The sequence below is a fragment of the Gallinula chloropus genome, assembly GCF_964237585.1.
Source record: "Gallinula chloropus genome assembly, chromosome: 13".
Taxonomy (NCBI): domain Eukaryota; kingdom Metazoa; phylum Chordata; class Aves; order Gruiformes; family Rallidae; genus Gallinula; species Gallinula chloropus.
The window spans coordinates 17,099,318-17,123,254 of record NC_140098.1 but is presented as its reverse complement, the minus strand read 5'-3'; positions in this window follow the sequence as shown (position 1 = coordinate 17,123,254).

Sequence of the window (23,937 nt, the reverse complement as noted above, 5' to 3'; positions counted from 1 at the left end):
CTGAATCACTGCAGAAGACAAGACTTCAGCCTTCTGCCTGCACACTGGAAAGCCCATTGGGGCTTTATTTGCAAAATCACAAGCCAGTTCATGTAATATAGAACCTTGTATTTATGTGCACAAAAATCATCATGCCCATCTACAGAGAATCCTTTATCAGACTTCATTTCAGGCTCTTACCAGCCAACTTTCATGTTATTACCAAAAAAAGACTGAAACACGATTTACATTTTCTTCCTTTGGGGGTATGACACTGACAGAGAATAAGTGACTTCTTTTTCAGAGAGTACTAGAGTCAAAATGGATAAAAGACTGGGGAAACTACTGTGCTATACAACCAGGCTTTGTGAAGAACGAAGCTTAGATGTTACTGATACCAAGAATAAGTATGTATGTCATGAGGTCCTGTGCCTACGTGTATCTATCACTCAGGTACTTACACAGCTTCTATTGTGATAGTGTGCAAGTACTTCACAACCTTTACTGTAGTTAACTTGACATCTCTGTCAACTCTCTATTATCCAGACCAGTGAGGGAGGGAAGGGTTAGGACAAAAGGTTAGACAAAGGGAAAAAATACCGACAATGCAAACATTTGAGAAGAAAGACATGCAGCAGGGGGGACACAGGGAGGAAAATGGAAAATTTAAAGATTGGCATCACTGCTGACTCTGGCAGAGTGCGATTCCCACATCACCACTGACATGAGCATCTAAGCTTATATGGCAAATCACATACTACATGAGAGGCTGTGCTCCTTCCCAAGGAAAACTGACTCCTAAAGAGTCAGACCTGGCATTTCTGTATCCAACCTCTGCAGTTAATCCACAGCCTGACATCCAAGAGATGATGTTATGCTCACTTTACAAAGAAAGGTTTGAAGTGCAGCATCATGGGGGATCTGTCCAAGTTCTCACAGGAGTTCCATAGTTCCATAGCAAAACAGGTACCAAATCCAGAAGCACAGATCATTAGGCTGCTCCCCTGTGGAACCACAGCCATTGCTCCTTAATACACTGATTGACTCAAAGCTTTCTTTACTATCCAAAGTCTATAGGAAGAACTGATTCAGCCATCTACCTAGACATAGCTCAAAAATCTTCAGACAACTTCTGCATCATGCTTTTATACCCCCTTTAGAAAGTTATCCATCCTGAAATATGTCTCATTTTACCTACTTCCAGTCACTGGATTTCATCATACCTTTCCCAGCAAAGATGTCTCTTCATAAGTGAAGTCCTAGAGTCCCAGAGTTGAGCCCCTCACAAAGCTCTTTTCTAAACCTTTAGTTTTTCCATGCACTTAATTCTTGAAAAGCAGCCCTCTTGCTATATTCTAGACCTACTCTTAGGCTATTTAACAATGGCCTTGTTATTGATGGGAGCAAGGCATGCTGCTTTGGAAAGCTTTGTGTTGTAAAAAAACTGGGTGCAGGCTCCTCATGTAGCCAGAACACATCAATATGTTGGTACCAGTCAGTATGTAACAAGTGACGCCTGCACAATGCATTGTCGCATTTTCAGTGGTGACTTCTACAAGGCAACAGGATGTGATTAGTAGACCAGGATGTTTTTTACAAAACCTACATTGGTATTGGGTGCAAAAACCATTCCTACTGAAACCTAACAAAGTGACTGTGGACAGTACCAGTCCACAAAGCAGATGTTATGTCAGGACTAAAATATCAAAGAGCCACAAAACAGGCATCTCTGCATAGCAAGTTCTTACCTGTACTGCTTTTTGGCTTTCAACAATTCAACATTTATTATGAAAAACTGCCTGTAATATTTTTTTTTTTTCTTAGTGGAAACCTAGAACTGATAATTGCTTTCACTTTGGCTTAATATTGAGTTTTGAGAGTTTAAAACAAAATAAAAAAAATTAAGAAAAGATCAACATTAAAAAACCCTAAACCAAAAAAACCTACAAGCTTATTACATTTTCTTTTCTGCCTATCATCCTCCAAATTAAGCATCTACTCCTGCTAACAAGTAAGTCTGATGAGAAGTGCAAAGCACTTGGAATTCTCTCCCCCCAGAGAACTTGTGACAAGTAAACAACATATCACAAAAGGCTGTTGACGGCAAATGAAACAGTACCATGATTTGACATAGTAGAATTAATCACAGGGAATGGAGTACAAAATTTTACAAAGAGGCAGATAGCTCCTTTAAGGCTGAAAACCCCAATTCTTAAGTCAATGGGAGTTGTTAACAGCCATTTTTATGCAGGTACTCCATGTGATAGCAGAAGAAAGTTTATGATCCCGTTAAGAGCACCAGTGAACGATCAGTAAAAAGCCATCAGTCCTCAATTCATCTCAGTTCCTTTCCCTCCCCTTTCTGTGTCTGATGCCAACTACTCCTCCATAACTAGCAGGAACACTTCCATCCTAAAGAAATGCACATTATTGCACTTGAGCTCATCACACTGGTTTCCTGTGTAACCAATAGTTCATTAATGCTGGAATATGGAATTTAAACACAAAGAGACAAAATGTTATCATCCAAACACAGATTTCCAGGAAATTTGAGCAGAAAGTGTGTTAAATTCCTGGACTATGTGTGAGATTCATCATGGTCTGAGCCTGTCTAACTTCCCCACATACAACTTTGGTTGGTTCTGAGGTGGAGACTAATAGTTCTGCATTCATCTTTTCTGCAAAATTAGCACCAAAAAAAAATCCTCAAAAAGTAGCAAAATCAGCTAACTGAATCATCAGAGTATGAAAAAAATGTGTTATGCTATACCTCATCTAAAAGATATCCTAATGTTCAGATAGAAATAATTCTGATAAATCCATTAGCATTTGTTTGGAACTGATATAGACTAAGTTCTCTCAATAGCACCTTTGGGTTTAGCAGTCTAGGAAAACAAAAGCTCCTTTGGTCTTACCTGACACCTGGTGGCAAACCTGACATTTTCAGATAAATAAAGCTTTGAAAATTTGAGAAAGTTCAAAAATTAAATGAAGGATTTATGATGAGCTTTTTGTAGGTTTGGGTGGTTTTGTTGGGTTTTGTTGGTTTGGGTTTTTTATTTTAATTCAAAGAGGAAGCATATAAATTTCATCTACTTTCTGATAATTCAACATCTAGACCTGCTTATCAGGCACAATTCCAGTTACAAAGGCTTATTAATAGTCCTAAGCGTGCATGAGCTATCACACATCAGAATAAATAGGTGAATAATTTAATTTATAATAGTAAAATATTTAATGCAACTGACCAATTGAGCTTTCCCAATCCATTTATTCCCCCAAATCAGTAATTGGTATGGTTTATGTGACATAACTACACATCCACAGCTGATAGATTGGACAATTTTTTTTTCTTTTTTGATGACTAAGGGTATTACAGGCACGCAAATAATTTGAAGTGACTTTTTCAAGGCTAGCACAGTGTTTAAATATGCTCCAGCGTGTCAACCACCTGCCAAAACTTCAGCTGAATCAAGCAGTTCCAGATCATTGGAACTCTAATTATTATAAGCACAAGTGGCTCTTGGAACAGCAGTGCGCTCTACATGACAGTGTTGGCAAGCGCTCTACAGGCAAATGAATTAAACTCCACTTGCTGATTCTGATTACTAGATCATTCACTATTTTCTGATCATTTGGTTTCACAGGAAATTAGTGGCAGGGCTGGATGTTTCCAACATGATAGAAGAAAGGAGTGTTGAAAAAAGAACATACTTCAAGCACGTAAAGGCATAACGCTTTATCCATTTACACCCGTGTGATAATGAGAAACTTCAGGTGGTGCCTTTAAAGAACCTGTATTTCTTCACAATGCAATAAGCAATTTTTGTTGCCTATTCCTTGCCTATTACAAACACAGAGTAGGACACATTAGCTGAAAACACCTTTGGTGGTTATGGTCCCCTCTCTATTAACACCGTTCACACTGTGTGACAGGAAAGCAACTGTAACATAAACAGTTCATTTCTGCCTCCCCACAGTGATTAAATCTTTATTCTAATGTCAGGTGTTTTCAGGCCATGACGGTATGTTGGGTCATGATCTATCTTGTCTGCTAAACAAGAGGCAATTCCCAACACATCAGCAAGATGGAAGCCAATTTTCAAAGGATCTCAGTACAAAGATGATTTAGAATTAATATCCCTGATAAATTTTCGATGGTTATTTGCAATTTCATTTGAAATGGCATTAGAAATTATAAAAGCCAATAGAAATTATAAAAGACAATATATATTAAGATTTTTCAACTTGAGATGTTACTACAGTAAGAGATTTGTGTTCAGATATTTAGTTACGAGTCAGACACCATCACTTCATCCAACAAGGATCCCTACAAAATGATACAAGTCCACATACAATAAAAAATAGACAGCAGAACAAGTTCAGCATAAAGTCTATGAAGATAGACTGGCTTCTTCCATTGCAATTAGCCAGTCAACACCACAGAATCAGAGAATATCAAGGTGGAAGAGACCCATAAGGATCAAGTCCAACTTCCTGCTCCTCATAGGATCAGTCAATGTGGAAATTTAATCCCTGGGTTTCTGTTAGCAGGTAAAGAGCGCTACTCTTACACAGTGCTCTTAGTGCTCTGTAGTGGCAGTGGTCACATGGCTACAATGGAAATTGTAAATCTCACTGTAGTTTTGTTGCACTGACACATTAAAGTGCACCAAGTATCACGTTGCTCTGGGTTTATTCTTAAAAAAACTAGTAAACAATTGTTCCTCTCACCTGGAATTCTATTGCTATCACCAACCTCTCAGTAACTTTCAGCTCTCAGACTGTTATAAGTAGATGAAATCAAGCCTATTCCTAAAATAGTTCTGTACTGCAAATTAAGTGTCAAAAATAACACCTTTTGTTGCTCAAGCAGCATTCCAGCACAATAAGAGAATTGTGAAGTAAGGTTTTAAGTATTTTCTCATTTTGGGCACCTAATTTTAAGGCATTAAGATGTAATAGTGCATAGAATAAAATTAGAAAATATTTTCCTCTATGTCAAAGCATGATTAAACAATCAGACTAAGGACTCTGCATTCCCCAGAAGATTTAAACCCCATGGGCTGTGTACTAACAAGTGATGCAATGCTACATCCAGGGTCACAGAAAAAGCAATGCAGAATTTTATAATCCATGTGCAGAACAGGCTCAAATAAAAAGCAAACGAACAGAATTAGGAAGCTATCAACTTGTTCTTCCTGCTGATGTAAAGAACTGCCATTCAGACCAACTAGTAGAGGACATTTATAGGTTACAGAGCACATTCCCGAGTTTCTCTTTGGTACATTTTTCTCTTCTCTTTGTTTCTCTTTTGTATGTTTTATTTGCCTCTTAGTACATTATCTAACACAATTCAACCTCTGTGCTAAGGAACCAGCTACAGGCAAACTGCGATTACTGAAAATACACAAACACCCTCTAGAGCAGCAGATGTCAACAGGCTTTCCTTCCTGGAGGAAACCTCCAGTTTCATGGTATTATTTTTAAATGCATAATTTTTATTTCTAAACCACAAGGATCAATACACTTTAAAGGGTACCACTGAAAAGTAGGACAGGCAGTGGAAAAATGCCAAGCTAGGTCTATGTAGCAGAAGTGTGATACCCAGGATATTACTTTGAATACAGATGATGAAAGGTCATTTTTCCCAAGTGGTACACTGGTCTGTAGCTCACTATCACCAAATCCCAAGGATGTCAGCAGGAACCAGCCAGAGAAGCCACAAATGTTTCCCAAGCTATCTTTAACTTTGCTTACTCAGTAGAAAGCAACAAAAGCACAGTGACCCAGGCTTCTGGCTGAGGTTGCTTTTTTGGGCTACCTGTCCAAAAGCCACACTGCTATGAAACACTGCTTTTGTTACTTTGCAGGCTAGATGACAGATAGCTGTGCCTCCTATACAAGCACTCCTCTGACTGCAATACAGACACCACTTTAGTCATTCCCAAGCGTCCCTCAAACAGTTTTGAAGGAGGACAGCAGTGAGAAAAATACCTATCCAGTTTTGAAGCAGAGAGGATGGCACAAACCACATTTCATCTGCACAAACATGCTTTTTTCATGAATCTTTCATTCTGTGCTTTGTGGCTCCTGTGACAAAATAGTCCGACATCCACCTGGTGAGAGATAGCTGGGTACAGTTTCACTACCCTATAATAAAGTTCCACCGCACTAATCCCCCCAGGAATGCAGCAATTATCTCCTACCAGACAGGTGTTAAATGCTGCCTTCCAAGAGATTATCCCGTCCTCTCTCATTCCCTTCTGCCCTAGCTGTACAAGGGACAACAGTAAATAGAATATGCCACTATCTCAATAGGCAAAGAGTCATTAGCTCCTGATCCCGTGACAGGGAGTCTGAGTAAAGCCAACTTCATACCAGCTCAGTACCTTTTTTACAGTAAGATGAAAAAGGCATGTTTTTCCATGGAAAGCTTTTAGAGCGTTTCATTTTTCAAGATTTGTGTTATTTTTCTTGTCCTTTATTTCTCCTCTCATGTATCAAAATGGAAAAAGTAGAAAAGAAAACAGAGTGAACACTCACACACACAAGAGAAAAAAAAAGTTGCCAAAAATAATTTTATGAGATGGGTCTTCTCCTGTATAAATGCTTAGAAGATTCATATGAACCAGCAACAGCAAATGGCAGATGCTTTGGAAAAGAAAATTTGAATTTTCCTTCCTCCTGTAGCATCCAAACTTTTACCAGTGGTTTAAGTGCCAGCTAGATGGAGCCTGTATTTCTTGTCAAAGTCAGGACCACCTCAAGTTAATATTTTAAATGTAATTTTACTGAAGTGATAGGTTTGGGTTTTTTTCCAATAGATTTTTTTTTTTTTTTTAAATAAACTTCAGGTAGTAAGCCAAAGTCTCCTGCTAGGTATCAGATTGTTTTTGATGAAAAGCAGTGCACATATATGGAAATCTGCATGGAAATACTGGTCTTTTTCCAGAAATTTATTTCAGGGATTTTAAAGACTATAACCTACGATAATAGAAAAAAAGGCAGAGATTTTCAGTGTAAGTATCTTAGATATCCTTCTCTGTTTATATTCGCAGGTATTTTTTTGTGGTTTTGTATATTTGTGTTTTTGCTGGTTTGTTTGGGTGGGTTTTTTTACACAAATACAATCTGCACTGTCAGCCAGTAAAAGTTCTTTCTAGAGTGGGAAGTTGTAACATAATATTACAACACTAACAACGCAGAAACGTTCATATCAAAAAGAAATGTTCTATTAATTCACTGTTCAGCAAAATACCTGTGTCCTCCTCTACCACTCAACTTACAGCAGATGTGAAACAATTGCTTATTCAGCTGTCAGCATAAATTCTCAAACTACAAGCCCTTTCCTTAATTAAAGGCTTTTAGCTCCCTTCTTTTCACATCAGCAGTGATTTTCATCCCATTCAGATGCTCTTGCTCATCTCCCTGGCTCTTTTTCCCAAAGTCTAAACTTTCCATCAAGCAAGAACTTAATGGAACTTCAAGGAGAATTTACCTTGAAATGCCTTTGCTCCATTGTAGTTACCAATGTCAAAAAAGGAACAAGTGAAAGGTGAAAAAAAAACCCACCCAAAATTAAACTCCACCAATAGACAGGTCTCCTTTAGTTTGTGTTTGCCACACAGTGCCAAAAAGACTATGAGAGATATTCAGCCTTCAGAGTGTGGTAGAACTTCCTACCAGCATGACAATTAATTAATCCCAGTCCCTTGTGGCCAAGTCTCTTAGCACAGTGGCTGCTAGTCAATCCCCAGCACTCAAGAATGATAAAGGAAAGGATTAAGTTAGTAATCTGGAATCAGAGCATGTGTCAGGAAAAGAATCCTTGATGCTAGAAAAGCCTTCATGAGAAAGAAGATATCAAAATGAATATTTGAGTGCTGCCATACAGCCACCTGTCATTAGAGAGAGAGAAAAGCCAGTATCAAGGCAACAGCACGGTTGCAATAAACGTGCATTTGTAATATTTTCATGATATTAATTCTGACTTCACCTACTCTGTACAGCAGCCTAAGATAGGGAGTAAGAAAGCTGATGCTGACAATTTGCTGCTTTCTAGCTCAGGCACAATATCATATCACAGCCACACTGCTGCTTTAATGCTCAGGAAGCCTGCAGCAATTCAGCAGAAAAAAATAAATATATAGTGGAGAGAAGAGACAGAACAAATAGACCTAATCAGTTACAAACAACATTAACAGCTCCTTTGGTGGATTTCTGGTAAACCCCCCTTTCAATTAATTAGCATGCCTCAAGTCCCCCAGAGTAAGGAAGTCCTCCCCCCCGAAAACCTGCAAGAGCCAACATTACTTTCTCCTGTACAGCCCCGAGACAGCTGATCTATCACAGGGCCTCATGCACAGCTACAGGGGTCTCAAGGTGCTCTTTCATCTTCCCCCTGCCCTCTCCTCCCACCGAGCAAGGCAGTTTTCCACCTTCCCCACTCTTGCTACTTCACTTTAACTGTACATAAAAGAACCAATTTAGAAAGCTCCTTACCAACGCTCGCTACTCTATCCCCTTGACTGAAAACTGGGGACAAAACAGAACAATTATGTACCCATGTCCTTCACAGCCACCATATGCAGCCTTCAAGTCACCGGGGATACTGCCGGAGGGTTGAACCACCTGTGATCTTGACAGAGCAGGAAACACAACGAGGGACACACAATGCTGAGGCAGCTCCAGAGCAAATCTCCTGCCAACCCCAGAGGACTATTACAGTGGACTTTAAAGCTCTTCTGGCACTGTCTAGATGGAGTTGTTCTACCCACCATATGGACCTGTCAGACACCGCAGAGGTTATGCGGTAGCAGTTATTCCAAACACTAAAAACTACCACCCAAGGGAAATTAGAGAACAGAAGACAGACAGGAATCCTGGTGGGCATACTCTCTCTTTCCCCCTATGCATACTGAACTGAAGTCGTTGGGATTTATAGAAAAGCAAGAATAAGTTTAGGTTCAGGTCTCACCACAACCTAAAGAAAGAGCAAAGGAAAGATAGCTTGGGTTTATAGCTCAGGGAAGAGAAAAAAAAAGGCTTCTTTGTGTTCAAAACACATCTCTATTCTTTTCCCCAAAGGAAGCAGCTGTTTATGGACCAGGTGCATAATCACAAGCTACATCTCCTGCAATACTTTCTTCCTTTGTACAGCCCTTACCTGCAGACTGCAGCAGGAGTTTTTTGTGTAGCCAAGATGCCACACAAGACTTTCAAATATCCAGCAGTTATCCCCTTGCACGTCATTTCCCCATGTGATGTCTATGAAATATGTAAAATCAGACCATCAACATCATATTTGTACCCAGTTATATTTAGCAGTATCTTCTTTTCTACTAGCTCATCACCACAATTTCCTTACCTACCTTACAATCTCTTCTAGTATTTACCTGCATTCATATGCTTTTCCAACCACGTCTTCCCTGGGGATGTGCATTCAATCACAAGGATATGTTTATTCCCATTTGACCAGAACCTACTTTTGAATTTGTTGTGGTAGTTTTTCATGGCACTGCTTGCCACATCTGTAAGGATTCCCCACAGAAATGTCCTGCTCAACTCTGCTTTTCCTCCTGGTGATAATTTTATGTCTGTTATCTACTCAAAAAGCCAGTTTTTGGAAAATTAAAATTTCTTTCTTACAATGAAAAGAGAAGGTTGAATTTTCAGCAATTTCACACCCCCTGCCCCTACTGTCTGGATTTTCTCTCACCATAAGCACAAGATTAAGTAGGATACTGAAGTATTTCTTTTTTTTACCTCTATCTCTCATCTTTTTAGTCACCTGGAATAAATAAATAACTGTTTTCAAGAGAAAAAGACGAGTATGTAGTCAGAGCTTGGACTGGGGGAAATAACTGAAACAAGGGAGCATAACTGACCTTTCAGATGGGACCTGTGGCAGCAGAAGGCATCAACACGAAAACATAATCACACTAAATTCTCAGATGTTCAACATCCAGGCTATACATGGTACATAAGACTCTCTGAACAACTGAACTTTTTTGTCAGGTGAATGAGACTGGACATAGAATGGTCAGGGCTGGAAGGGACCTTAAAGATCTTCTAGTTCCAATCCCTCTGCCATGGGGGAGGACACCTCTCACTAGACCAGGCTGCTCAAGGCCTCATCCAACCTGGTCTCGAACACCTCCAGGGAGGGGGCATCAACCACCTCCCTTGGCAGCCTGTTCCAGTGCCTCACCACCCTCCAAGTGAAGATTTTTTTCCTAATATCTGACCTAAATCTCCCTCCTTCCAATTTAAAAGCATCCCCCCCCCCCACCCCCACCCCCCATCCTATCACTATATGCCCTTCTAATAAGTCCCTCCCCAGTTTTCTCATAGGTCTCTTCAAGTACAGGGCCTCCCTCCTCTGGACCCTTTCCATGTCCTTCCTATGTTGGGGACTCCAGAACTGGACACAATACTGTAAGACTTGGAAAATCTCTTTCTTTGGAAAAAAAGCAGAGTAGAAGGAAAAACATATACCAAAATGAGATTCTATTAGTGGTAAAGCTGTAAATTTTTTGCAATTCCTCTTATTTTCTTAAAATTCAGAAAGTTCAGGTGACTACAAATATGACTTCATACATAGTTTTCTGTAAAGACTAAAAATGTTAAAACCAGGGGAAAGTTGACCAAAACACATGCAGCCCCTCATCAGTCTTTCAGAAAAAGCTTTGACCATATCCTTTTCCAAAGTTTTGCTTACAACTGTAGCAGTGTTTTACTACTACTTTTAACAAACTAAAATTCTAAGAATAATTCAAGAGATATCAATGTGGGGTTTTATCAAAAGGGAAATACTGGTTTAGGCCCAATTCCTTTTCAACAGAGATTCTTTCTCCGCTTCCCTCACAACTCTCAAGCTGCATTTTAGGATACACTGTAAACCACAGCTTGGGGTTTTCACCTTTACCAGCCCAGGGCGACCCTTGCAGAATCTGCCATTGCTACCACTATGCTAAGCCTTTGATAGGAACCTTTGAACTTTAGACATTTATCTTCAGCTGCTTTAGGAGAAATAATTAAGTACATAGATTTGGTTTTTACTTCATTACTAAAAGCTGGCAAACACTGGTCCTGTAAGGAATTATGACATTTCTATGGGTAGCTGGAGGAAAATCAATACCAACTGCTAGAGGGTGGTCAAAGAAAAAGACTGCTATGTGGAATAACAAAGTCAAAGGGCATCTTGCCACATCCAAAAGCTATAACACTTTTCTTCAGATCCTCTACTCTGTGAATTTGAGGCATTCTGCTTCTCCCCTGCTCCCCTTTTACGTAGCATTATCTGCATCAACTCTTCTGTCACCTCCACAAATTACCTATTGCCTCCCAATTGCCCAGTGTCTTCCATTCTTTCTTTCAGTACTAATAAAAATAGTTCAGAGGCTTCATTTTTATGCAAGTAACACAATAACAACTTTTCAGAATGCTTATTACTTTATGGAGTTTTCTCTCCAAGCCAGCAACTACCCCTACAGCAAGGCAATATACACTGTTCCTTGCCAGAGGCTTCCATAACCTGAGTTAACATTTCACACATGCTTTATTAATGCTCATACTAAGATTCACCATCCAGCCCACTAGCATCCAGATTTTATTGTTCCTATTCCCATTGAAGTAAGAAAACCAACTGGTTAGGAATGGGCAATTTTGGTTGGAAAGCTTTTGAGCAAACATGACTTACAGCAACAGAAACAGACAACATGGACAGTGACCACAAATGGTCCAGAAAAAGCCTCTTGCTCTTTAGGAAGAGGAAATAGCATTTGAGTAATGGGAAAGCATATACTCTATCACCTTATGGATTACTCACATTTGTTCAAGCATTTAATCTCTCCCCTGCTCTAGAGGGATGTCCTGCTAATAAAATACAGCACAGCACAAGATGCCACTGTTTAAATTAGCACACTGCTCAAGGATAACCACTGATCGCTTCCCAAGAGGTACAGGCTTGGTAGACGTTTTAGAGCACAGGAAATACTATTCACAGCCAATGTTTCAGCAAGGCAACTTAATTTTTGAGTGGCACCATTAAAATATCACACAAAGCAATAGCTACTCTTCCTTTTCACAGAAGCACACTTGATCTTATTATCAGAAGTAGCCTACAGCCTGCTTTGGAGAAGCAGCTCTCAGGCCTTTGTTTATAGCTTTGCTCAGTTTTTCCATAATTTCTAGCATGATTATATTAGGAATGGCTGGCACTGAATTGGTTTCAGGAAAACCAGTTGGGGTGGGAAGAGAGGAGCAGAAATAAGCATGTGAAGGGCGAGAATAAAAAAAATGAAACCTTAAAAATGCTGTCAGTGACAAACCATAATGTGGCATATCCCTGACACAGTATTACACCAACCTCTACTGCTTCTCTCTTCAGAGGGTTGAATCCTGTGAAAGTTAACTTCAGTTCATCACAATCAGAAAGGTACTCATCAGAGGTTAAAAGTATAAAGGTCCACTTAAAACTTGGTGTTAAAGATCATTCTAGAAATTTGATTACAACATCCTTAGATTAGTCATTTCAGTCCACAAATGGCATATTGTGCTACAAAATATTTCACTAGAACCTATTTTTAGTAGCTATCATCCCTCTGTCCCACCCATGACACTTATACTCTGAACATTTTTCAAATGACTACTGGAAACCAAAGGAGAACTGCATACAGTTTGGTGCCAACTACATAGTATTTAATAACTCATTAATCAAATGTTAAACCCAATAGAGATAACCAGTTCAGAACAGAGCTTGATAATATGCATGTTGCAGTATCAAAGCACTCAGGAAACACAGGCTGAATGAGAAAGCAGAACTTCAAGCAGGAATACTCAGCTTTTATAATTGACTCACTTTTAGCTTCCTTATTTCTAAGGTTTGAAATAAGGTTGGTAAGGAAAGCTCAGCTGCATTTCCATCCCTGACAACAGAAGGAAGTTCCAGTCATCTTATGCAAGAAACTGTGCTTGCTGGTCTGGGATTGCTGGCCAAGCAGGGGAAGTTTGAAGACACATCTTCCAAATAATCCAGTACTCCCAGACCACATTTCTCAGTGTCAGACACTGGTCCTACATCTAAGGTGAGCATCTTTACAGATTTCTAAAGAAATCAAAGCAGTTTCCTACTCACAAAGATTTGCCTTCTATAACCCTTGGTTCAAAGTAGAAGTAGGTAACGTAGATCCTTTCAGAACCTCTGGCATGTGTTCTGGAAGTACAGACTCCTATGCCAGATCAAGGAGAAACTGCAGAAATAAGGCATTAAGCTTAAGCAATGACTTATTCAAGGATGGGTAGAAGGAACATGATGCGCCCTGTGCACCACATGAACAGCATATTAAGAAGAAGATTTTCAACATTGGTATTCCTATTAAAGACTTCAAACATCTATGACAAGAACTTTTCAAAAATCCCATACTGTGGATGAAATCGTGGCCTCAGCAAAAGGAAAGCTTTGCATTTGTCCTCAACCGATCGAGGATTGCACGCTGCCTGCTTATAACAGAGAAATCCTTCTTTATAAGTCACTTTGAATTTTTTTTGTCAGACCTTCAGAGCTTTTAACAACCTGTATTAGAATACCTTTGAAGTGCAGTTGAAGAATTAATTTTACTGCGACTGACTTTACTGGATGAGTAGAATCAAGATTGTCCCTACAGTTTTGCGATCTTCGGAGCAGCGACGAGTTTCAACTCTAATTCAATGAGAATGGAAACAAACAGCTACTCAGAATGATCATGGGCCAACTATGGTCACTCAGCATCTTACAGACAAGTCAAGTGAAAGGATACAGCAAGGTCCATTATTTGAACTGCAGAGAAATTACCATGCCATCCAATAGACAGTAACATATATTAAATACAGGCACTAAGACCTGCCAAAACCAAATCCATATATATGTACACACACACCCCTATGTAGGTGCTGTCCTCTCTCTCGTAATTCTTTAATATTAACACTTTTAACAGGAAATACAGGTAGTAAAGAAGTCTGAAACAGGATAAGAAAAAACCTTCATATATTCCCAGATGTCATTTTAACAACAGCTGATATATTGCAATTGTATGCACTTTTTAACTGCAAGTAAAATAGCCATTACACTTGTAACATTTTATGTGCAATGTTATTGGAGAGAAAACGGCTTTGACAATATATATTTGAAAAATTGTTGCTCTTATTCACAATTCATGAATGCAGCCTTCCTGCAATATATCAGATCTACAGCCAGGCTTCCATCACATTACCTTTTAGGCAACAGCTAAACTGATAGTCTGTGGCTTATAGAACAGAAAACCAAAAAATACCCTACAGGGGGTTGAAGGGGTAAAGGAGGGAATTAAAACTTTCCAGCTGTTTTTCTTGAAGCCCTGAGATCTTGGGGCATTAAGAGTAGCCTGAACAAAGCCATTGTCACAAGTGTGAAATCCAGGGAACGTCAATGCACTAACTGCAAAGGATGAAACACAAATAAAACCTAACTGCCTGATTTCCATCTTCTTCAGCTGTTACTCATCTTTGCCTTCTCTCAAAAAAAAACAAACACCCTCAACAAACCAAAACAAAAAAACCCCATACAGGTATTTAATAGAGAATAACAACCAGGGAATACAAACCCCTGCATAGATGCACTACAGTAATGCAACTAATTTATAAAAGAAGAAACCCTTCTGGAAAACTGTTAATTAGATAATTGTTAATTGCTTTTTTTAAGGCAAAATTACAGTTGAGAAGTGGAAAACAGGCATACTATTAAATAATTGTAGGTCCTCCAAATTATTATCATGCAAGAGTAAAAGGGATAAATAACAGACTGGTTTACAGGTTAATTTCTGTCTTACTGCTTAAAATCCAGTTCACATTGATTCTTTTTCAATTCCGCTCAGCAGTAAACATGAGACAAATTTGGTAGCTGGGAGTCCTGCTCCTGAGCAGATTGGCTCCTCTGGTTTACCAACAGATGACAGTCAAACCTCGACTGTGCTGAGAAGTTGTTATGGCAAATAATTAGTCATCTAATCCTTCTATATAGGGTACACGCTTCAGTTTTCATCTTACATTGGCAAGCCATCAGTGAAGGCAGCTGAGCAGACAATGGGGCTTACTGCTTGGTGTATGACAACCATTCAAGGTGGGTTCCAAAGTACCCTCAGCCCACAAAGCAGGAGGAAGAGTTCCCATGAAAACAAACTGGTAGAAAATTCTAGCTTGGTCCCTACTCACATTCTTTGTCATCAGTGACACTGTTGAGAAAATACAGCTAGGTAATATAAGACTGCCAAATTTAAACTATTTTCCCTCTTTTATTCCAAGAGTCATTCTGCTATTTCACTGTACAGTCCATGTCATTTGGCTTCTAGATTCAAATTACTTGTTTCTTCCATTGCCATAGTTAACCAGGGATTTTTATACTAGACATTTAAAAAAAAAAATTACCTCATCCCATTGCCTATTACAATAGCCTTATACTGTGATACTGCATCTGTAACTCAAAAAGAGCACTGTGATCCTGGATATCTCCAGTGAATACCCAAAGCATCTCTCTGTTTGCATATATATATGTACACACACACAAAATGCACACAGAGGATTTGGTAGTAGTGCTTCCCATTTCAGTGATCATTTAATGCATGCTTCCTCAGTAAATATAACATCAAGCATAACCTGTAAGTGTCAGCATCTCACAGAAAGCACTGAAGCATTTGAACAGTCATGCTGACCTGAGCTCCAGGGGAGAGGGATATTTGGATCATCTGTGACCTCAGTTTAAGTGGACCTCTGTACCACCGGTTGCAGTTACCCACAGAAAGCTCACTGGAATTTTCCAGATATATCCAAAACATAATTCTCACACATTCCAAAGACTTTATTACATTCTGCTGGCCACGATATGCACTTGTAACAATAGCACTGCCAGGGGAGGTTGAAGGAGAAATTAAGTTAAACGAGATTCAGATTGACAGATTTACATGTACTGTTACCTCTAACTACACACAAAGAAAGATGCTCATATACCCAAACACACATCTGTTATTATTAGGAATTGTTGTCCTGCTTTCAAAAACAAGGAAAATAAATTCTGGCTAGCCTAAATCAAAGGAGGTAGTGGCTGTAACTCTTTAAAAACAACAGGGAAAAAAGTTCCAAAATACATGCCCCATAAATAAAATATACAAGTAGAAGCTGCAAGTGCAGTATTGATCCCAGTTGTAAGTTGAGATGTAGAGAACTGCAGAGTTGGCACTCACAGTCTTCTGAATTGACAATAAATCCCTGGTTTGCCAGTATCCAAATTACTATTCTGCACCTCTCCAGTTGGAAAGAAGTCATTAATTAGGTTGGCTTCCTTACTCAGGAGGTACAGGTAGAATTATCCCACAATGCCCCATGGTCTGCTCTTTATTTACAACTTGCATGGGACCTTCTGCAAACTGATGAGTAAAAATCACCTCTCAGTAAGTGCAATTGCAGTCATGTAAAACAGAACTAGGAAAACAGAAAGGTAAAATGGTCTGAAAAAATTGTGGTGCAACTGATTACTGAGAAAATGGATGCTCAAAGCTATCTGGTGAGGGCTTTCAAAACACATGATAAATTTGAGACTGAATAACTATTCCTGACTACAGTGGGAAACAAATGTTGCACCAGGGGAATAAGAGTTACAGGTATTTTCTAGCAGGTTTTCCTGTAAGGAGACTGTGAGAAAGTCTCTCTGCCTTATGAACTCAGCAGGGAGGGGGCAAATCTGGTATTAGTTCTTTCAGATGTTCTTGAAAGCAGTGGCTTGGCTCAGGCATGCACGGTGTAGTGACAGTGAGCCAGCCAGCCACGCCTTGTGTGCTCCCACCCTGGAAAGCATGAATTTCTATGTTGAATACTCCCCTCACCCCAGCCTGTATCATGGTCAAAGAACCACATTAGGGAGCTCTACCACACACGCAGTTCTCCATCTCTCATCAAACACTGAGTTAAATATGAAGCAGCATATTCTTCTCCAAGCCCATTATATTTGCCTCTTTTCCATCCCCCTCTGCCACTTCTTGTTCCTCTTTATTAGAGCCAAAATTCATAACTTAAATGTATTTCTTCAAGGTCTCAGACTACCTTTAGTGAGAGATGTGAGCAGAAGCAGGTAAATGAGGGTGGGGAAACAGCAACTCAGGTGGTCAAATGCCAAGACAGTGAGAAGAAGAAATAGAATTAAATAAAAACTTATAAAACTCAATTCACAGAAGATGGAAAATAGCCAACAAATTATACTACATCCATAAAGTTATTAGGGGTTAGATGGGTTGGGCTGCAAGTGTCCTATGAACTGTTTCACAAACCTGAAGCAACAGAAGGCCTTAAAAAAAATAATAATCCTTTAACCAACTCTGTTCAACATGTCAGAGAATATCATGGGGCTAATGCAAAGCCAACTGAAGCCACCGTAAATCTTTTGCCAAACCAAATGACTTCGTGTCAGGCTTCATTTGATAAATGTCCAGAATAAATAAGGTGTGTGCTTTCCCAAGACATCACAGGAACCTCACAGCTAACACACAAAATAGAAATACCACAAATCAGCTGGGCAAAAGTGAGGGACTGTCTGGTTAGCTTGTAGGAAGGGGAAAGAAGATCAAGCTGAGAAATATTTTAAAGGAATTTAAAAAGTTGAAAGATTAAAAAAAATGTACTGTGGCCTACTGATTTCCTATAGCAGTAGTGCTAAATCCTTACCAGTCATGAACCTATTTTTACAAAAGCCTAAAAATAAGTCATGTGTGAACAATCTACTGACACACCCCTCACCTGAAAGTCTCTGTTCTTGCTCAACGTCAATAATTGACTTCACCTGCAGGACATAAAGCTCACCTGGACCACATACATTAGTTTTCTTTCAACCACCTAGCCCATGGGATCCCATACACACATGGACATCACCAGGCTTAGGCTTTTGCAAATCAAGATGAAAGCTTACTTAACAAATGAAGCCCCTTAAAGTAGAACACCACCTTTTCTCCCTCCACTTCAGGCAAAACCAGTAGCAAACTAATACAAGTGTCTCTACCTTCTGCAGTGCAACACAAGAAGGAAATTTCTAGCAGCGAGGTCCCAACCCATCCAGGACTTTATATTTCAAAAGCTGAAAACTTTATTTAATTCGGCAATTTGTAGTCAGTAAGGATGAAGGTACAACTGGAGCATACTGCTTTTGGACTAGTCAATACATTCAATACAGGCAGGGGGTTCCCCTCATGAACCAAAACATAGTACCCCAAACAGCCAAGAGGAGAAAACCTTTTCTCTGGGCTAAATCTCCACTTGCTTAAGAGAAGTTTAAATCATTGCACAGGTTTTAATTTAATCAAAACTATTTATCATTATGGGGATGAGAAACAACTAAGAAAGCAAATAAAGGTGATAAAAGCATGAAAGAATCAGGAACCACATGCAGAGGGACCATCTATTAAGTGTTCATGTTTCACCATTTTAAGTCTTAGAAATTCCACCAGCCTCTTATTTTCTAAGGTGATGAGCTACTTTGTTTTAGTGACAACAGGTCACTGCCTGGCTCAGATTTCCTTGTGTGATAATCTCTAACCAGCAATTAGTATTGCCAAATTAAAATGGTCACACTTGATATATTCAACACCTCCACCTCCTTGGACTAGATGTTAGCAAAATTGTTTCTGAATAGATACTCTTTCACAACTTAAAACATCTTTCAACAGGGTAACACTGACTTCAATCCATGCATCTGTTCCAGAAGCTTTTTGATCTTGTCCAATTTTGTACCAAGTTGGGAAAGCAACTTGTTCAGATCACAAGGGAAACCACTACACTGTCGCTAATCAAGGATTCCAGGGCTGCCTTCAGCAATAAATGCTGAAGAAATCTGAGAAATGCTCTAATTTTTTTTAATATCTCTTTAAGTCAAGATCAATGACTATATCCCACTTTTTCCTAATAGAAATATTCTACAAACATAACTAATAAAGGTAACCTACTCAGCAGATTCTAAGGACTTGAAGGATATGTACAGCTTCACTGAAGCTGTGAAGCCAGATTCATAACCAGGACAAGTAAGCAGAGCTCTAGTGATAAGCAGAGGTGTATCCATTCACAACACTAAAAACTCTGTCCTGCAGCTCTTATTCCCAACTTCTTACTCACGCTGTGATTGGAAAATTAGGAGAATAAAGCTCACAGGAACAGAAAGCAAATAAAAATTAGAACATTTAAATATGCATACTGAATGCATTTCTATAAGAAGCTTCAGTTCTCCCATGTTTCCAAGGAAAGATGAAGCTTAAACTTTCTAATACTTGTTCAGGCATAGCAACATGCATAAGCACTAATGGAAAATAAATACAGATAATCCTGCTGCAGACCATTAATGGAACAATGAGACATCATTAACATGTAAAAAAATGCTAACATAGTTTGAGAATGATTGACACATGGAAGAAAAATACCTATATATTATTTGCTCATTTCATTAAATTGTTTAGAAAAATTTAAAACCTTTAATCCAAATATTCAGTCTGTAATTCATGAATTATCCAAAAGCAACTTTATCTCCTGTACTCCCAAGGAAAATAAAATAAATAAATTTTAAAAAAAAGAAAAAGAACAAACCCAAACAAACCCAAAACTTCAGAAAAAGCTACCAGAAGTGGGGAAAAACTGCAGATAGTTAAAGAGCTAATAAGTATTTTGCCCCTTACTCCCAACTTCAGCTTTCTGATTTTGGTGATCAACTACAGATCTAGCAATACACCAAGGTTAGTAGCTCACATCTCACTCACCTGTAAGCAGGAGCTAGGTAAGACATCCATACCCCAAACACCTGCTCTTTCATCTGAGACCTCCAGTAGCAGAAAACAGAAGCATTAAGTCCAAGAACAGCACAGATACTTCTTTTAAAAAAGCATCTTTAAGAGAAGAATTAGCTAGCTAAACACTTCACTCCAAGTCTGCAACACTCCCATCCTACCCCCCTTGGAGCCTCATACCTTATATGCAGCCAATTAACTACAGCCAGAGCATTACCCTTCAGAAAATATTAATAGCTTTCAGGTGGCTGATCCACGTGTTTTCTCTTTTTCTATTAGGGCAGAACACCTCTTACCCGGCCTTGATTATGGTCTGGAAAGCACTTACACACATGGGCTGTGCTGAAAGCCATTATGGAAGTACTGAAAGGATGAGTCAGCTGAGCTGTTGCATGTGGGTAGTAATCCGTGTGGAAAATGAATATTTTAGACAAAATGATGCTCTTGTTTTCCTCAGGAGAGGCCTACATTTGTTTTCTATATACATATGAAATGGCTAAATGCAAAACATTTATGAATAAAATCATCCTGATGGACTTAAAATAAGACTGAGCTAACGAAGGCAGTTAGAGTGTAACTAATATCAATAGAAAAATAACATGGAAGAAACTAGTTATGTGAGACACATACACTCATTAAACTAGCATTCCCTTTTTCATAAATGCAGAACTTAGCAGTTTTGCATCATTAAGCTGTGCTTTCTTGAACAAACCCATGAGTTCTGATGTGTTGACTCAACACACCAGAGACCTTGCCCAAAGATCTTGCTGTGCTTTAGGGACCGCAGCTGAGATGCAATGCAGAATAGCTCCCTGCGCTTACAGAGAGAAATGGTCCTCGCCTGAGTTTCCAGGCTGTCTCCAAGGAAGTGGGGTTTTGTTTCTATCCCAGATACTGCTTAAATTAAAGAAACCATTTCTACCCACCTCACTACATTCTCAGCTGGTGCAAGTCAGCTGCTTTCATTTCAGTGTAATGACTACAGCTTACCTCCACCTGAGCTCTTGCTTAGGGTCTGCAGTTGATGGACCTATTTAATCTGGTTGGGGGATTATGTTATTTCAGGGAATAAAGTGCCTGAAAATAATTTTAAAAGTCTACATATCCACAAACATTCTTTTAAGAGACCTATTCTATTATTAAACCTATGGGGGCCTGAAACAAGTGTAGTAAAAGGAGCCTTGCATGAAAGTCAGCTACAGGAAATATTTATTCCTGGAAACTTCCTCTGCCTTTACTACAGATCTTGCCCATTAATACAAAAACACCAACCAAATTCATTTATTGGTAGCTCAAAGCCCTTTGGGTTCTGCACAGTGTAACTGTATGGCACAACTCATAATTCCCAGTCTAAGCAACAGGGAGAAAATACCTTCTCTAAAGCAATTGTACCAGAGCAGTCAGTGGGTGCACTTGTATAAAGTGAACTAACACCCATCTGTGCAGCCCCCAGATGAGGCATTCCTTTCTCTGCTGCTGTTCTTGATTGCTCCCTTTTGCTGGCACAAGCACTAATAAAACCACCACACTAGCTCAGGGCTGTTTTTCAACTGGATGACATTGCCACATACAAGGTCTAACATGCAAGAGAGGTGCACCAGGAGCTCTTAAAAGGACTGTGTCCTTTTGGTGGCTGCTGAGCTTTAGACTGGCTTCAGCCCATAGCACTGACTGTACTCTGCTTGCCTGTCCCCAAGTCTGTGCTACTGCAGCCCAGCAGGCAGAACACCCTCTTGCCTGTGGTTCCCCATCAATGTAGCAAGCAGATGGTTTTTCTCCCTCAGGAATCACCCTTGCGCTTCAGTGAAGCGGATGCTCAGGAGGAGCTCGCTGTGTTTTCAAGACAGATTTCCTTTCCATTTTCATTATTCTTCCATCTCACTGGGAGGATGGTGTAAGAACCATTTAAGTAAATAACTAAACCATGATAGGGGGTGGAACAAGTGACATTTCTGGCTTCTCTTTGCAGTCATCTGTCAAGAGTTAGGTTGCAGAGAATTGGAAAGCTTGAGGTAATCGTGGTTCAGTGTCCCTGTAAGACAGAACTTCTCACTGTGGCTGGCTCACTGTCAATTTATAACCTGCAGCATGAAGTCTTTTAAGTTGTCTGTAATTTTTCAGCTGCAAGGGATTTGGGGATCTTATCAGTGAATAAATAATACTGTTAAGGTTTCTTTCTTGCAAGTGTTTCAAGCTTCATATTAAATCTGTGAGCTCCTTGTGTTAGTTAGATTTGTCTAATATTTTTAACATTTTGAAGGCTGTAGAAGAGAAGTTGTAAAGTTTGTGTACTACAAACACTAGGTATCTCTGAGTCACCCAAGTTACAGCTGGAGGTACAGACAGTTATGCATAAACATTCCTGCTCTGTGGCATTAATCAGCGTGCTTTATTAAAGAATAACAATACTAGCCAGAATATCTAATAAAGGAAACTGTTGAGCAATGATATATTCCAAACAATGGCCTTGCTGCTCTGTCCTGATAAAAACCTGTCACATCTCATATTCCAACTCCAAACCCAGCCTCTGGTTCATGACTCAGAGGTGGAAAGTCTCTCCAGCTTGGCCCTGCAATGAGACAATGTTTGCTCACCAATGTAATCCACTGCACTTTTGCTATACAGAAGTTCTCATGTAATAGCCTAATTTTCTGTTTCAATCCATCCAAGCACAGGTGATTTCCTGTGCTGGTGAGTTCCCTCAACCAGCTACCTACTGCCCATGAAGTACATACAGAGCATGAGCTTTCCTCACTTGCTTGGCCCTGTTTAAATTCTTAATACTACAAAGCATTTGAGCTAGAAAGTGAAGATGAGCCATAGTGCTGATACAAGTCACGCTGGTTAGATTTGTTGCTGTGAAATGCTATGTATTATTGCATGGGGAGTCTTTAATGTCTCCAAATTAACTGCAGTGACAAACAGGATTACTGCATGGCAACTTATAGTCATGTTTACCATATCACCACCTGACCACATGAATAATAATCCATGGTGCTGCTGTAACCTCTCTCATACAGCTGCGAATACATTTTTCCTATAGCTCATCAAGTAAAGTAACGTCCATTATCTGCGTGGCTTGAGAAATGCAGCATTCTAAACGTAACCTCTGAAATCAAAACAGAAGGCCCCAAACAGATGAGAATAAAATGCTAAGCACACCATCTCAGCCAGCAAAAAGGTTATTATTAAATGTTTGCATATATATATCTCTATATTTTAATCTAGGAATGGGTTCAAAGTATTAATCAAAGCCATATTCTGGCTAGTCTCCCAGCATTGCTCGCTGCAGTAATTTTATTCTATATACATGTGCAGAGAAAACACAAAAGGTTTTGACATTTGAAAGACTTGATAAAATTTAATTTGTACGTTTGTCTGATAAACACTTCAAACATATAAAAATGTAGGAAAAAATATTAAGCTTGACAAACAATACGGTTTAAGGCACAGTAAATGAAACTCTCACATGCCAATCCAGCCTGCCTGATCACCAAAGCTGGCATGTTCCAGAAAATCCAGGTCTGACCCAGAGCACACAATGGCATTGGGAAGACTCCAAATCCTTCTAATAGGCTGGGGAGCTAATTTTCAGGCAGTAGACTAAGGAGCTGTCCAAAATTATCCTCCTGTACTAGAATCCTCCTTTCTTTTATAGTGAATGCTTTTTTCAAAAGAGGAAGGGGGAGAGAGACTGAACTGTCTTGTAACAAGCAGTTTCAAACAAGTGAGTTGCTGCTGTGTTGGTGTTAAATGCTGTAATAAATTGGGGGTGATTTGATTTGACTTTCATGATATCTATGGGAAATAAAAATAAAGTCTGCAGGAAACACGTCAATTACTCACGCAAATCAAAACAGAGTGAGTGTTTCTGTAACAATAACATAGTCTGCCATAAACATTCCTATTGGGAAAGCATTACTGTACTATGATTACTGCAGCAAAGAGCGTTAGAAGATCCACATGTAATAGTAGAAATTAATTTTGTGAACTATGTAGTTAGGGATATAGAAACGGTACCTGGGAGGAGGGATGGGATTTGTCCCTGTGTGAGCACAGGATATGAAACTCTGTACAAACATACAGTCCAAGTTAAAAACCAAAAGTTTGGAAACTTTCTTTTGTTTTT